This window comes from Lutra lutra, chromosome 5 (assembly GCF_902655055.1).
Source record: "Lutra lutra chromosome 5, mLutLut1.2, whole genome shotgun sequence".
In the NCBI taxonomy this organism is placed as follows: domain Eukaryota; kingdom Metazoa; phylum Chordata; class Mammalia; order Carnivora; family Mustelidae; genus Lutra; species Lutra lutra.
Genome location: NC_062282.1, coordinates 96660325 through 96676282, shown reverse-complemented (window position 1 = coordinate 96676282; position 15958 = coordinate 96660325). Strand labels below are relative to the sequence as shown.

Genomic DNA, 15958 nt, shown 5'->3' with positions numbered 1-15958 from the left:
AAATTGTGATTACAGTTCGGTTCTTAGGAAGCAGATTCTAGGACTCTCTGTGATTTGTCTGAAAACCACTTTCTCCTTCGCTCTATCCATTATACAGTCTCTTTCTTGAAAGAAAGGAGGTAAGACAGGCATAACATTTTCTTAAAAATCCACATTTCCTGGGTTTTACCTAATCCAGATATCAGATTTCTTAATGTAGGGTGGTGGTGGGGGGGGTTGTCTAGAGGTTCCTTACCCATCCACCTGCTATTACACTAGCTTTCTGTCTCTTTCTGGCTGTCAACACACTATTAGGAGTGCTATCAATTGATTAGATTATGTCATTAAAAATAGCTTGGGGATTTATGAATCTAACCACTGAGGAAAATTGATTGCATTTTATGTTCCCCAACAGTGTCTGCATAAGCCTTCAGACATACAGAGAGAAACCCTGTCAAGAAACAGTAGCTCTAGCAGAGGCATCAGCAAAGATGGGTATCAGGGTGTTCTTCCACTTTCGTGTGCTCATTTGATACCACTTAAGGAAGGAAGCCCTGGGGAGTTTTTAGTTCCTTCTCCCATATGCAGAAGTAGTACAATCTCTAGAAACAAAGAAACAGCACCTAAGTGATCCCTGGGCAAGCCAAAGGGGACCAACGAATTCTAGCACAAACAATTCTTTTTAAAAAAAATTTTTTAAAAACTATACGTGTGGGGTGCCTGGGTGGCTCAGTGGGTTAAAGCCTCTGCCTTCGGCTCAGGTCATGATCCCAGGGTCCTGAGATGGAGCCCTGCATCAGGCTCTCTGCTCGGCAGGAAGCCTCACTTCCCTTCCTCTCTCTCTGACTGCCTCTCTCTGCCTGCTTGTGATCTCCGTCTATCAAATAAATAAATAAAATCTTAAAAAAAAACACACAAAACAACAATAACAAAAACTATATGTATTTGTTTACATGGAAGGACACAACAAAAACAAAAACAAAAGGGGAACAGCCTAAAGAAAAAGGTTCAGAGCCAGGAGAGTCAGGTCAGCTTGCTATCTGTGGGGGATATGCAAAGCTCCTGGAAAGAGATTCCCATTCATGACAGGCCCACCTGTACTTTTATCTTTTCCCGCAAAAGGGAGACCTTTTCCTTCAATGAAAACAAAAGGTATGACAGCTGTTGAACCTTTCTCCCTCAAGTCACCCTCCTGAGAGAGGGGGCACGAACGGTTGCCTGAAATCTGAAGACCCATCTTAGACAAAGTGCCTTGGTAGCAGGTGAGAATACATTTACCAGCTTAGACTATCACCGTCATCTGTACACAGAGGCATAAGGAAGCCCTAGCTGGTTTTAGGCAAAGGAAAAAAAAAAATCATGACCTAAGAAGCTGAACTTCCAAAATCAAAAGCCAAGCCTGGTGTCCTTACACATGCTTGTGCTCTGAATACTGGGATCCTCGTTATGCTGGTCTGTCTAGAAAAAGTGGGGTCTAGTGGAGGGTACCAAGTTTTCAATACAGAGAAGGAAGGGAAAAGATTTTTCCCCTTGAAATAAAGATCACAGGTTGCCAGGAGGAAGGGGAAAAAAAAAAAAAAAGGTAGCATCCAGAAGTACCTTTTCTGTGACCAATTGGGTAAGCTAGCTAGAAATGCTTTCCCAAGACATTTCGAGGACACACTGTCAAAAAGTCAAAAAGATGTGTATCTCAGGTAAGTGGACTCTATGCGTCCCAGGCTCTGTGGCAGCTCAAGAGATTTGGTGGGTGGGAGTGATAAAAAGGAATTTGGTTAAAGGAGGCAGGGCGGGGGTGGGGGGAGACAAAGTATCCTTCTTAACAAAAGAATATTTTGAGATAAAAATCTAGTTTAGTATTCAACCATTAACTAAGTCTAAGATGAAGATTATGACCATTGCAGCATCAAATCTCGTATGAAAAAATATCGATTACCTGTCAAAATGTATCACTTTGAGAAGTGATACATACGTTTTAAAGAAATAAAACCAGCCAGAGGCAAAAACATTTGGGACAAAAATGAAAGGCTGCTGAAAAATAACATCAAGCAATAATGACTTAGCAGAGGGAATAGTAAAAGGAAAATTGCTACATTTACCCTTTGCTACATATTTTCTCATCAAGATAAGCCATGTGTTAAAATGCAATAAAAACTTCAAATGGTGACACTATTCACAGGTAATAATTACGATCTAGCTTAATTTCCATTAATAAACTCATTTTTCCAGCAATTTTATGCCTTCGTGAATATGTTCACAATATCATGATTCAATTAAAAAAAATACCAACTTCAATGTTTAATGCGTTACATATGTCTTCAAATAAAATTTCTTAGGCTTTATCATCAATTGTTATCTAAACCTGGGGGCTCCATGGTACTTGATTTTTTTTTTTTAAAGATTTTATTTATTTATTTGACAGAGATAGAGATCACAAGTAGACAGAGAGGCAGGCAGAGAGAGAGAGAGAGAGAGAGAGGGAAGCAGGCTCTCTGCCGAGCAGAGAGCCCGATGCGGGACTCGATCCCAGGACCCTGAGATCATGACCTGAGCCGAAGGCAGCGGCTTAACCCACTGAGCCACCCAGGCGCCCCAGTACTTGATTTTTTAAAAAAGTATTTGTAAGGATATAGCCCATCCATACTCTATCACAGGCGAAATTTACTTCAAAGAACACTCAAAATCCACGGATGCTATAATATGGGTAAAATTTTAATTTTAATTTTATTACAATAAATGATTCACAGAAACAAAAACAATTCTAAATCCTGAGAAAAATGTGGGTGGGGGTGGGCTGGAGGAAGCATGTGGTTACACACATTTTCCAACAAAGGGGTAAACTGACATTTTGTAATTACTGTCCGCAGTTATGATTGGTATAAGGATACAGGTTTGCCATCTGATTTACCTTGTCAGGTATTTTTCACGAATTTAAAAAGAAGTTAACCTCTCTTCACTCGTTCCACATTGGTTACCCTAAAGTAAGCATTCGTTCTGATTATACACCCACTCTTCAGCAACTTCAGGTCACCCAGGAGCTGCCCTGGGGAACGCTTTGAGCAGTGTTGTTTTGTTTTGTTTTTTAAAAACACAACAAAGATACGGGTAAGTTTCCAGACTTAACCCACCGCCACCCACTGACCTAATCCACTCCCTACCAGCAGCTCTCAGTCTTGGCTCCTGGACCACCCACCTAAAAGCCAAGGAAGCCCAGATCAGAGGGGACTGTGAGAATGGTTTCCTGGCGGAGGAGAAAGTTTCTCCCTCCCCATCAGGCACAGGGAGAAGAGTCAGAAGAACGCTGCTGTTACCCGTCCCTCATCCCACCAGTAAGAGTTGTCAGGATACTCTGAATGTGATCTCTAGACCATCACCACCATCCGTGGTGGGACCGCCCCATCGTGTGTATTCTTACACATGTGTGGCAGCAATCACTATTTCAGATCAAGCAAAGTAGACAAACAGCCACAAAATGCATTTACCATTCTACCTTGTCTGTTACTTTCAAACAACAGACCAAGGATTCATAAATGTCTTTTATTTATGTTCACTGACCAGGTCTTACGTGGCCAAGAGACAAATCTTCCATTCACCATTTGATTACTTTTCCCACTCAGAAGCTCAATGCCAACAGCCAATGAATGTGTTGTACTTAAGAAAAGGAAATAAAAAAGATCATAAAAACTTAAAGGAGAAACAGACCATTCTGGAGAATGCATGTAAGTATCCATTACTGGTAATATAATCATACTGCAAGGTAAGTGGTAAAGAGAACCTCAGATGCCAATGACCAAGGTTACCCTGGGATTTGTTAAAAAATACATTTCCGTATTTACATTGAACTCCTCCTCAATTTTTTGCACTGTATTTTTCTCCATGTTTTACTTCTAAATAATAACCGCCAGCATTTATTGACCATACGTGGTGTGCCGAGCCCTGTTCTAAGTACTTTATAAAGTTTATCTCATTTAATCCTCACACAAACTCTATGAATTAAGATTTAATCCCCATTTTACAGAGGAGGAAACTGACCCTCAAAGAAATCAACCAACTTCCCAAGGTCACACACTCAAGGAAAGGCAGACAGAACCAAAAAGCTGACTCTTCCAATTTTGGTTGCTAACCACCCTATTGCCTGTTAGGGTTTAAACCAAGGGGAAAAAAGAGCTTTCCAGATGAAAGGAACACATGAAAGTTGTCAGGTATTTTTAAGTTCCTAAGGAAAAATTACCACATTCTAAGTTGTCAGTGGTCAAAACACACCAGAGAGAGCATAAAGAATTCCAGATTCCATGGGCCACATGTCTCCGAAAAAGCAAAGAAGCAGGGTCTCCACAGCTTCAGGACAGAAGCTAGAGAGCCCCATCCCCCCACCCCCACCCTGGGACACAGAAGGCAGAAGGGAGCCAGAGACAAGTGAGGGAGGATAGTCTCTACTTTCTTCTTAGCTGTCTCTGGGCCTCCAGGGACTGCCTCTGAGTGTCAACAACCTCACCTTTCTGGCTGCTCTGAAACAATTCAGTTCCAAATAAAGTGTCATTTTTTTTTTAATCAACATGTAAATTCCATAAAACCAAAGGTACCCTTTCCAGTTGTGCCAGACATGCTACACATCCCCATTCACCTGTGGGGCTTTTTGGCGGCTTCTCATTTCCCGGTCTCATCTTCTCTGGAATTTACCACTGAAGGCACTCCTTAAATGACTCTAGCCTTTCAGGTGAAATGACTCAGGGAGAGGCTGCTTGCCCTGTTCTCAACAGCATTGAGTCTTCTCCCTTCATTTTCTGAAAGTCATGACTCCCCAGAGTCCGTAGGAGAAAGCCCCTAGTACAGAGAGCTGTCCCTGTCCAGGCTGTGCCGAAGAAGAACCCAGTAACTTGGGGCAAGTCCCTCAACTTCCCTGGGCTTCAGTTTCTATGACAGAAAATAAAGACATGACAATGGACTTCACCAGGAAGCTGGGGAAGAGGAGGAGGCCACTTGCTGGGAAACTGATACCGCTGCCCTTCAGGTGAGAGCGGTCCACTCCGGACACCTGGTCCCTCCCTTCTGGCCCCAGAGCCATGTCTCCACACTCTCCTTCCTCTTCCATTATCTTGCAGGTCACATCAGCCTGCAGAGTACCTACATCAGGTACTTCTCAGCCACTTTCTGACTGCAAGGATCCTTTGCCTGCCCAGGAACACAGGAGAGGCAGAAGACAGAGCTCAGTTTCCCAGTAGTTGTTTCTCATCCCCATCCTCCAAGTCACAAAGCAGTGAGCATGCTGACACCAGGGGTGGGCTGAAGTGTGGGGGCGGAAACACACACCAAGGTCTGCACTCTAACTCTGAAGAAAGGTTACATACTTGGCTCTAGTTGGCATTCATCTTCATTCCAGCCTAATATTAATACTGTAATAGGACAATATTATTGTCAAAGGTATTACTGTCTCATCTTTGGAAATATCCGTTATTCGTTAAAGTAACATTCAAGTGAACCCAATGTTTATCCCCTGTGTCATCAATGCTCTAAAGTAAAGACACTTGGAGACAGGTTCCATTCTATTTAAAGTTCCAGGAGATCTTATACTCAGGAGGCAACACTGAAACCATCAATTACCTTGTCCTGTATTTTAAAATAGTCGTTTGAAATTTTAAAAGAAGTTCTAATCTCTAAGGTCAACAAAGGTAAAGAAAGAGTTCATACTGCATGTCTTTTTCTCCCCCAAAGAAAAGTGCTCAAACCTGTCGGGAAGAGGACTAAAACAAAGGACAGGCTGCCTGCCTTCCAGAGAAAGATGGAATTTTTCCAATTCAAAGGAAAAGGGAGGGATCTAACACCTTCCCACATACGAGACACCACAGTCTGAATTTGTCCAAGGAGTAGCATTTTCTCAAACACGTTTCATTTAGCAGAAATTGCAGGTGGGGGTCACTAGCAAGCATATGTCTATGAAATATGCAGCATCCCATGCTTCCTGAATTTAGCTCCATTTTCCATCCCGCCTGTAATCCTGAAGACTCTTTAAATGTATGCAACTGGCGATTTCTACCACGTAACATGCATGATTTCGCTTCAGGCTTTTCACAAGAAAGCTATATTGTCTTGACGTTTGCATCACCTTTTTTTTATCTAATTATTTCTGGCATATTACCCATCAAATCACTACTGACAATATGACAGGAATCATGGTATTGAAAAAATTACATCCTAGGAGGAAATAATAAAATATAAATCACATACATAATTTTCTTTTGAACGTTTTAACAATGACATCCTCATATACATATGAAATATAGCAGACTATCCCCATAAATGTTCTAACATCAATCACGGCAGGGAAAATATTCTCTAGTTTGCGAACACGCGGATCCAACAAAATATAGCATTTCTAATAAAACTGGGTAACACAACTTCATTTTTTTCATATGAGAGCATTTATGAAGATCTGACAATTGGAAATAGCTCCAATATTTTTTTTTCAATTATGTCCCTTCATCTCTAAATGATACACAGCTAACACTGGGATCGTGAGCTAGCAGTTAGTGAACTCCTATATTCCATATTAATAGGAATCTTGATCTATCAAGATCAGAGTAGATGAGTGAAGTAACTTTGGCAGTCCTACCGCTACAGGATGCCTACCAACAGCACAAACTTTAGTAATGAGTAAGTCAATAGGTACGTATGGAAGTAGGAACACTCCTGGTATCAACTAAGTATTTTAGGAGTGTCTGAAAAAAAGAGATAGTCCTAAAATAGCATGCTAAATAAAATGAGGGTAGGATTGCATACCTGCGGTAGTCAATCACTCTTCCTACTTAGGTATGTTTATCCCGAAATGCTTCCAATACAGATGGGAAGAGCCGCATGCAAGGGAATTGTTTTAAACCCTACAAAATCATGTCTAGAGCCTTACTCTACCTTGAGATGCCAGTGTTCATTAATTCCGAGGTTCTGACTGGGAACCTCTTTTAGATCTTGCTGGCATTAGGCACCCAGAGCCAAACAATTTTGGTGACTCCTTCACAAATACTTAGGAGCTAAGGAAGTCTAAGAGGTACATACAAAAGGGATTTTAAAAAACAACTCGGCATCTTTCAGGTAGGCAGACATAAGTCAGACACTGCCCTTGAAACCTGTTTCTGACTCCAATGATACCCACATAGAGCTGGCCTTTCTTTCCATCACCCTGCACTAACATGTCATTCAATTCGGAAGTGAACAGACACAAGGCTGCTGCTAGCACTCCTTTTTGGATAACGCCAAGTAGAACTCCTTGGGACTCAGCCATGTAACACGGCAACGAGACAGAACACTGTTTCTCTACAGAGTTCGAACTCTGTCTTCTAGCTTCCCTTAAATGTGCTCTTCAGAGAAACACAAAATGTGCTCATTAATCCTCATCAGTTTCTTGTAAAGTAGCAAGGCAAGAGACTGGTCCAATTTACCAAGTGAAGTAAGGCAGTGAGGTTAAAAATAGAGTCCAAGGTCATGAAAACTGTTGAAAAACAAACAAAACAAAAAACAGAGCAAACAAGAGAATTCAGGCTTCTGGGTCAGGTACGAGGGCCCAGACATCAGCCATGTCCCCAAATTCTTCCCCCTTTCCTCATCTGCCTTCACTGCCCATCCCACCAACATTTTAACAGGGATTCAAAGGCAAGGGCTCCCCTGCCAAACCTTCAGATAGATACACAAACAAATAAACTCATGTGTGCATACCCATGCATTGATATGCATACAGAGGGAGAAACAGAAGCACTAAATGAATGTCAGACCAAGGATAAATTCTTTAGGGACAAGTCACATTAAGCACTGTCCCATTATCCAGTAGTAATGTCTATCTAGTTCAGTAAAACAAAGCTGAAAACAGTATTTCAACTGCACGAGTCACAGATAAACTGTTTTTGTTTTTTAATGGTTAAGTGTCTCTTTATGCTCCAAGAACATATAGTCATGTATTAATATTCAAAATACCATGTGATTCTTAGGATCATGTCACACATTTAGTCTATGACTCTATCCAAAGACCATGAAGAACAGCCTGTTTCTCCTTTCTCCTTCTTTAAGCTCAAGAAAAATAAATACTTGTCAAAAAAAAAAAACAACACCCAAACATACTTGTCTAGCTTTCTTAATATTTGTTAATATTTGAAAATTATAAATATAACTAATTTCTATTATACAACATTTATAGTACACAAGACCACCATAAAGTCCTATAAATATATTTTTAAAAGATTTTCTTTATTTATTTGACACAGAGAAAGAGAGAGATTGAGAGAGCACAAGCAAAGGGAATGGCAAACAGAGGCAGAGGGAGAAGCAGGCTGCTCACTCAGCAGGAAACCCAATGTGGGGCTCCATCCCAGGACCCTGGGATCATGACCTGAGCCCAAGGCAGATGCGTCCCAAGTCCTATCTAATAGTCTTATCTAATGTTAATGAACAGTGATACATTACTTTTTTTTTTTTTAAACACCAAACTATTCATCACTTTTATACATAAAGGACCTGGAAACAGCTATTAAAACTGTCTTTAAAGTAGTTCTCCAAGTAAGACCAAGGAATGGCTTTAACAAAAATTAATATTCTCCAAAAAAGGACAATAAGTGTTTGAAAATTTTGATCTTGCTGATAGCTGATTTCTTGGACTTAGTTTCTTCTGAGTCTATGTAAGAATGCAGCTCTAGCACATTATCCTTAAAAATCAAGATCTATCTCAAGTTTTACAGACTGATAAAAAGTCACTACGTGCTGTTTGAAATCCACTGCTCTTTCATTTATATTCATTAATCTTAATGATATCATTAATTCACAATGTGTTTCATAGAAACTAATTGTATTTTTCCAGAATCAAACATTAACAATTATGCCTCCCATTATCACCTAATAAAATAAAATTTAAAAAGTCTCAGGCACATCAGTGAATATTTTGGTATGGTAACTAATTTGCATTTTTAATGCTACAATAAATTGACCAGATTATCATCAATTAAATAAATTAATATTCTGTAAGTAAGACCATAGGGAATTATTCTGTTAGAAATTGACAACTCCTGACACTCATTTCCTTGAGCCTTACTGAATACAGGCTTAGCCCTTCTTTGTCCTCTTATCTAAAGCTGGCCTTTGTGACTCTAGCTAATACCACACAACAGAACCTATTCCTCTGTAATTTTATATATTTATCATTGCTTTAAGCAAAAAAAAAAGATTAGGAAATCTGTGCTCTTCAAGTAAAGGAGAAATATCTACCTGGGCAATAAAAGTGCCCTGAGTCAGAAGTGTGTGAATCAATTTGTTTACACCGTGTATTACTATACACATTTTTTATCCCCTTGATTCAAAAGCCAATTGCTAAACATCTACAATGAGTTAGGCATTATGATGAATGCTGAGAACGGGAAAGACAGACTCAGTCCTTACATAATGCAGTCAGGGATCCCAAGACACAAGTACCAAGGAAGGATGAACTCAAAGGGTAGGTGGAAAATAAGGGAGGTTTCCAAATTTTTTTTTTAAAGATTTTATTTATTTATTTGACAGACAGAGATCACAAGTAGGCAGAGAGGCAGGCAGAGAGAGAGAGGTGGAGGCAGGCTCCCTGCGGAGCAGAGAGCCCGATGTGGGGCTCGATCCCCGGACACTGGGATCATGACCTGAGCTGAAGGCAGAGGCTTAACCCACTGAGCCACCCAGGTGCCCCGGGAGGTTTCCAAATTTATCCACTCATTAGAATCACTGCAGATTTTTTTTTTTTCAGATTTTATTTGTTTGTTTATTTGTTTGAGAGAATGAGAGAATAGTGGGAGGGGCAGAGGGAGAGGAAAAGAATCACCAGCAGACTCTGGGCTGAGCAGGGAGCCCCACACATGGCTCAGCCTCACAACCCTGAGATCATGACCTGAGCTGAAAGTTTAACTGACTGAGCCAACCAGGTACCCCTGCACGAACTTTTATAAATTTCAAAATATAAGGCCACACCCAATCTCCTAAATCACAACCCTCCAGGGTGGGCCCCAGGCATCAGCAGTTTCTGAAGCTCCCCAGGTGATTCCACTGTGCGGAAGTTTGACAGCCCTGGTCAAAAGAGCACAGGGGTACTAAGCCCAGAAGTCAGAGCGACCTTCTTACTACAGAATTCCTGTCATCTTCCCCATGCGTGATTACCAAACTTGAGAAAGGGGCCAGGGGACCCAGTGATGGAAAACAGTAAGGGAAGGGAAGGATGAATTCCTGTGGTTATAAATGAATAGGATTTTCATCTCTTTTCACCAAAGACAAGCATTTTCATTTAAAGACAAGGCACTTTTTGCACAATATTCCTCTAAAATTGAAGTTCAGTGAACTGGGTAAGTCCTTTCGGTCTTGGCCTTACTAAACACATTACATGACTCAATTATTAAAAGCAAACAGGATCCTTCAGCTTTTCCTTTTGAGGTTTCTCCGATGAAGATTTCATAGCTCGCCTGACAACTCTGAATGCCTATCGCCACTCTCCTCTGAGACAGGAGAAAAGGACATCTGTGAAAAGCTCATTCATTATATTCTTTAACTGTCCACTGAAGAAAACTAGCTATAATAGCCAGTATATGTCCTGAATGTTTTACCTACTGACAAATATTATTAGACCAGATCTGATTTCATTTTGTAAAACAGTACATGGAGATTCCTTACTCTAAGCCATCAGTAAAAATATAGATTTCTTTAGGGAAATAAATAATAAGAATACTGTACAGGAAAGGAGGATTTTCTCTTAATCCTTGTCTTCTGAAATACAGGTTTTGGAAACATGTCACCTATTTCACTACTCAGTTTTTAGAGGGGATACTTGCATTTAAGAACTGAGAATGTCACTTCCTTTACATGCTTCTGAAGAATGCATCTTTCACCATCTTCGAGTATAAAAACCGTAACTAATAGATTTAGCACGGAGTTACTCATTTAGCTGTAGTATTTAATTGCACATGCAATGGAGTTTCTAATAATGTATCCCAGTAGCATGATGTCGATTTCTTCAAGAAGTTGCATGCACCATGTTCCATTAAAATCCTTTTTTTTTTTTTTTTAAGTTACTGGAAGGCACTGCCCTAGCTACTGAAGCATATTTCTAGAAATATATATATATATATCTCAAAGATACCAAAACATCTACCATATATTATTCTCTAAAACTCAAAATACTACCAAGATTACATATTCTCTAACTTGCAGCAGTGATCTGCAGCCCAAGTGTTGTCGGAAAAAAAATCTCCATGTGACATGATAAAGCATTTTTATTTCAACCAGATATTAGCTTTTAAAAAGTTCTTCCTGACAGTTTCCTAACAACTAGAAGATTAGCTGTAAGTCAGCCAATTGTTTTTTTCCACTTGACATAGTGAACCACCTTGCATGTAGGGTATATCTTTCCCTTACATGCATTATGGATGCAACTTTTCAAAGTCCTCAACCTACTTGCTTCCATCAGTTGCAAATGAGATTTGCTGGTGTGCCACCTACTGGACAAAATATCATTTACATCAGTGCTCTTTACCTTGTTTCTTTGAGCTTTTAAAACCTTAGATTCCCTCTGTTAATGGAGATGAAGATCCGAGGAACTATTTTTAGAGGGTAATCTAATGAGAAACCGAGTTTGCCCCACCAACAGTACTCTAGGTGGTAATGTTGTAAACGATACTTATGGGAGGACTGGTCTCTTCTACACACCTATGGCTACTCATCATACTTGATGAAGCACAAGGGAGGCAACCAAGGGTCATGAAAGCATTCAAGATCTTCATCCAAACAAGCAAGGACGATGCTTGCTTGAGACCTGGGTGAAAGTGATCGCCTCCCCAAAAAGCTGATACTGTATAAGGAATTCACCCCACACTGACCGCAAAAAGTAACAGATTCCCAGCTTTCTAAGTATGTTGTAACCTCAGTGAGGTATGCACTCATCATAGATAGTTACTCTGATTTCATAGTTTGTTACTAGGCTAGGTAACGTCCTAAAACTCTGAAAAGTATCTGGAGACCCTCCTTCCCTGAGATTCCAGAAGCGGCGAGAGAGAGGAGATGAGGAAAGGTACCAGGCAAGCACCACTGTCTGTTCCTGCAAAGCTGCCCCTGGAAACCCATCTCTCCCCTTTACCCCCAGAGGCCTGGATCAGGCAGACTCCACGAAGCATTCAACACCGCTCTCCTAAATCTCCAAGAGAATTAAACCTTCTAGACTCTTCTGATCCCAAAGCCCTCCAAGGGAACATTCCCTTCTGGTAACAATGGAAGAGTGCACTATGCCTACGAGATTTGTATCTACCCCTCTGTCCTTCGCTACTAGCTACTGTTTGCCATGGACTCCTCTTTCTGGTTCAAGCTATCGGAAATGGAAATTCTGGTTTCAGAACTAGAACCACCCACTTCTTCTCAGTGGGTGAAAGATCTACAAGATGCCAGTCAACCAGCAGTTTTATAAGGCAGGTACCTGTCTCCTGCTTTGCTCATTCAGATCGTTGGTAAGCGGAAATACAGAGCAATGTTGCCAGGCTCAGACATTTTGTTCAGAAGCAGTACCTGGAGGCAACTCCTTCCTCTGTTTTTCTTTTAGGGAGGAAATATGGCTAAAGAATAAAAAGCACAAGAATGGCAACTGAGCAGCTGGAATCCATTCTAGGTTCTGACACTTAGCTCTTGATTGCCCTTGGGAAAGTGATTTAATAAATCGCTTCCTGCAATTTGTTTTAGTTTGCTTAAAGGAAAAGACACCTGCCCATTTTTACCCTCCATTTATACCGATGTTTAATTTTTTCAATCCTACAGAAAATGTAAAAGAATGCAACAAATACACTGATACTCTCCACCTCTCCTCAATTACAAACATTGGTCTGCGCTTTCTTTTGCTCTAAGTATCTGTGAAACTACAATGCAGACAAAAATGGGATTTTTTGACTTCAGAGAAAATGCTTTAGGTAAAAAGCTCCCCACCAGAAGGTGGTAAATGGTCAGTAACTATATATTCAGATTTCCCAAGAGTATTTTTATCAGGAAATTTGATTTCTTTTTTTTTTTTAAGATTTTATTTATTTATTTGACAGAGAGATCACAAGCAGGCAGAGAGGCAGGCAGAGAGAGAGGAGGAAGCAGGCTCCCTGCTGAGCAGAGAGCCCGATGTGGGGCTCGATCCCAGGACTCTGAGATCATGACCTGAGCCGAAGGCAGCGGCTTAACCCACTGAGCCACCCAGGCGCCCCGAAATTCGATTTCTTTAAAAACTCTTAGAACAACATAGAGTTGTCATTAACATTTTCCAGGAGATGCTTCAGTGAGGAGGGTCAGTCTCAGATTAACCCCAGAATCACTCCATTTCCAAGCTGGAAATCGTCTCAAACCCTTCCCTTCAGAAAGCTGAGAACTGAGATCCAGGGAGGCTGCTTCACCTTGTATCTGCTATAAATAATACACTTCACTGCAAGAGAGGTGGGGATATAGGTAGACAATGAGAACACCAGGAGGAAGGGGACTGAAGGGAGTATGGGAGGTAGCCAGGCATGGTCAAGGGCAGCAGCTCCCTAAACCCACTGACATTCACGTGCAACCATGCAGCATTACCATGCTCCAAGGGCAATGCAGGAGAGCAGTCTTTTGGAGCAAACCAGAACTGGCTCTTTCCAAACTCTGAGAATTCCCCTCTCCAGCCGCAGCCTTACATTCCCCTATTTCAAATGCCTAACCCTGCTTCAGGCGTCGCAAGCATCTCTGGTTTTCTTCTTTATAGATTAGGCGTTAACGTGTCCTCTGACTATTAAACACAGGTTCTACCAGGGCAAAGATGTGACCACAGCAAATGAAGCTTTACCATGTGTGGCTTTGCAGGATAACCTCCTCTCTAAGCAAGAAGAGGCAGAGACCCTCCTGAGGTTACACAAGTCCGGTTTTGGGTTTCCTGAGCCGTGTTTCAAGGCTTTATGCTAGAGATGGGATTTCCTCTGTTATTTTGGCATTCTGCTCCAGAAATACAAATCCTTTTGTTTACAAAATTATCCATGGCCACTTTCAAAACCCCTCAATCGATAAGAATAATCCAGCCACAGAATATTAATTTTCAGTAATACATCTTCTATCGATCGTTTCTTGGCATTCTTCCTGGTCTGGTATGGTTCGGAGCTCAGCTTGGCACCCATCGGCTTTCTTGTCATGATACGGACGGACGGCGTTCCAACGCAGAGGGCACCACCGTCCATCTGGCCTTCACGGGTCTTTTATTTTGTTGTTTCCTGTTCTCTGTCTCCTGACTCAAACGTAGACCGAGACTGTGGCTGAGGAGCAGTTTACAGCCAGCTATCAGCGGCTTCATTTGCTAAATGAGAGCGCTCCTGAACGCCCCTGTAAAATACTTTGAGGGGCTTTGATAAATTACAGCATAGGTACACAATTATAGTATTGATTCCTAAAGCCACCAGGTTCTCGGTCAGTCCCTGTTGCATTCACAGCTCTCTTTTTAATATCTTTCCTCCTTTCTTGGAAAAGTGTCCAAAAATTTGACAGGTAGCATTATTTAAAGATGTGCAATGCCTTCATCAATCGAGACTAACGAAACAGGTCTTTTTATGCCTTTTAATGTGTCCATCTACCTCCCTGACAAAGTGACACAGGCACCCATCGCACAACTAAATTAAGATGCGGACCAGACTGAATACTTTCTTGACGTGACTGAATTATAAAATGCATACATTAACAGACGTTAACCTACCCAGAATATGCTGTTGTGTTCTATCAAGGCTTCAGAAATAACTCCGAAGCTTGCCCTAGATCTGACAGGCATCCAAATTATTTGAATAAACAAAAGGAAAAGTGGTGGGACAGCGGGGGGTGGGGGGGCAGAGCTGGAAGGACAAACATTTTTATTCTTTTTTTTTTTTTTTCTAAATATTTCCTGGATCATTTTTTCATTTAAACTTCCAATGTGTTTGGACAAGTCTGTCTTATTTCTCACATTGAAAATATATCCAGAGACCAAGAATATAGCTGCTATTTTTCACTCCCACCCTAAAACGTTATTTAGGAAAAAAAAAAAGAATACAGATGCAGAGTAAGATGCTATATTTTACTAATTCTCCAACAGCCAGGGTTTTTGCCATAGCCAGGCTGGGAATCGGCCCTTCTCCCCACCACTCCTCGCAAGCAGAGGCAAAAGGCAGTAGAGCATTGCTGACATCTCTCTCCAGCACTGAGGGACCAACTATCAGAGAGTCCTGGTGGTAGGAGCAGAAGCCAACGTGAACCATTCTGCCAGGCAGATTCTCTGGGCCTCTACCCAGATCCTGGGCATGCACGGCCCTCCTCTATGCACAAAGTCACCACCTGGAAAGCCAATAAGGTTTTCCCTCTGACTAGTTACTCTCAGAAGGACAGAGAGAGCAGAAACACAGTGGTTCTACACAAGGACAGCAGCATCCTCTAATTCCTGATTTCAGAGGAAAGCCTTTTAAAAGGGGGACTTGGCAAAAAAACCTTCCCATTCCATCCTTCTCCCTCTCTTTTCCTCTCAAGTTCAACCACACACTGGATTAACTCCTCTGCATAGCCACTATGCTATCACAGTCAGTAAAGAACGGTGAGGGTAGAAGGAGGGCAGAGAGGGGAGACAAAGGGAATTGGGAGAGCAGAGCAGAAAGTATTCTCTCTGGATTAACTAGCCCATCCACTTGATACAGATTTCCCCAGCTATCCTATGAAATCTTTCATAAGCCATGAAAGCGTAAAGCAAAGAAGCAATTACCACTAATTTATATGGAGAACCTTTTGAGCACGCCCAGACCCAAGAAAACAACCTCCCAGGCTTTTCTGATGACTTAGGACACATCATGCTCAAAGATGCCCAAGATAAAGCACAGATGTTCAAAGCCACGGCAGCCTGATGCTGAGAGGCTGAGTGTAATTCAGCCTCTCAGGGGAGGAGCCTGGCCGCGTCACTCTCAAGGCTGGGCATGTGTGTGTGTGCCCTGCCTCT

General features: G+C 41.4%; 1 protein-coding gene across 6 annotated transcripts in view; it reads right to left on the bottom strand.

Moving 5' to 3' along the window:
* Positions 1-15958, bottom strand: part of MAST4 (microtubule associated serine/threonine kinase family member 4) — a 568037-nt gene that overhangs the window by 353249 nt on the left and 198830 nt on the right. The gene's annotated exons all lie outside the window — the stretch shown is intronic.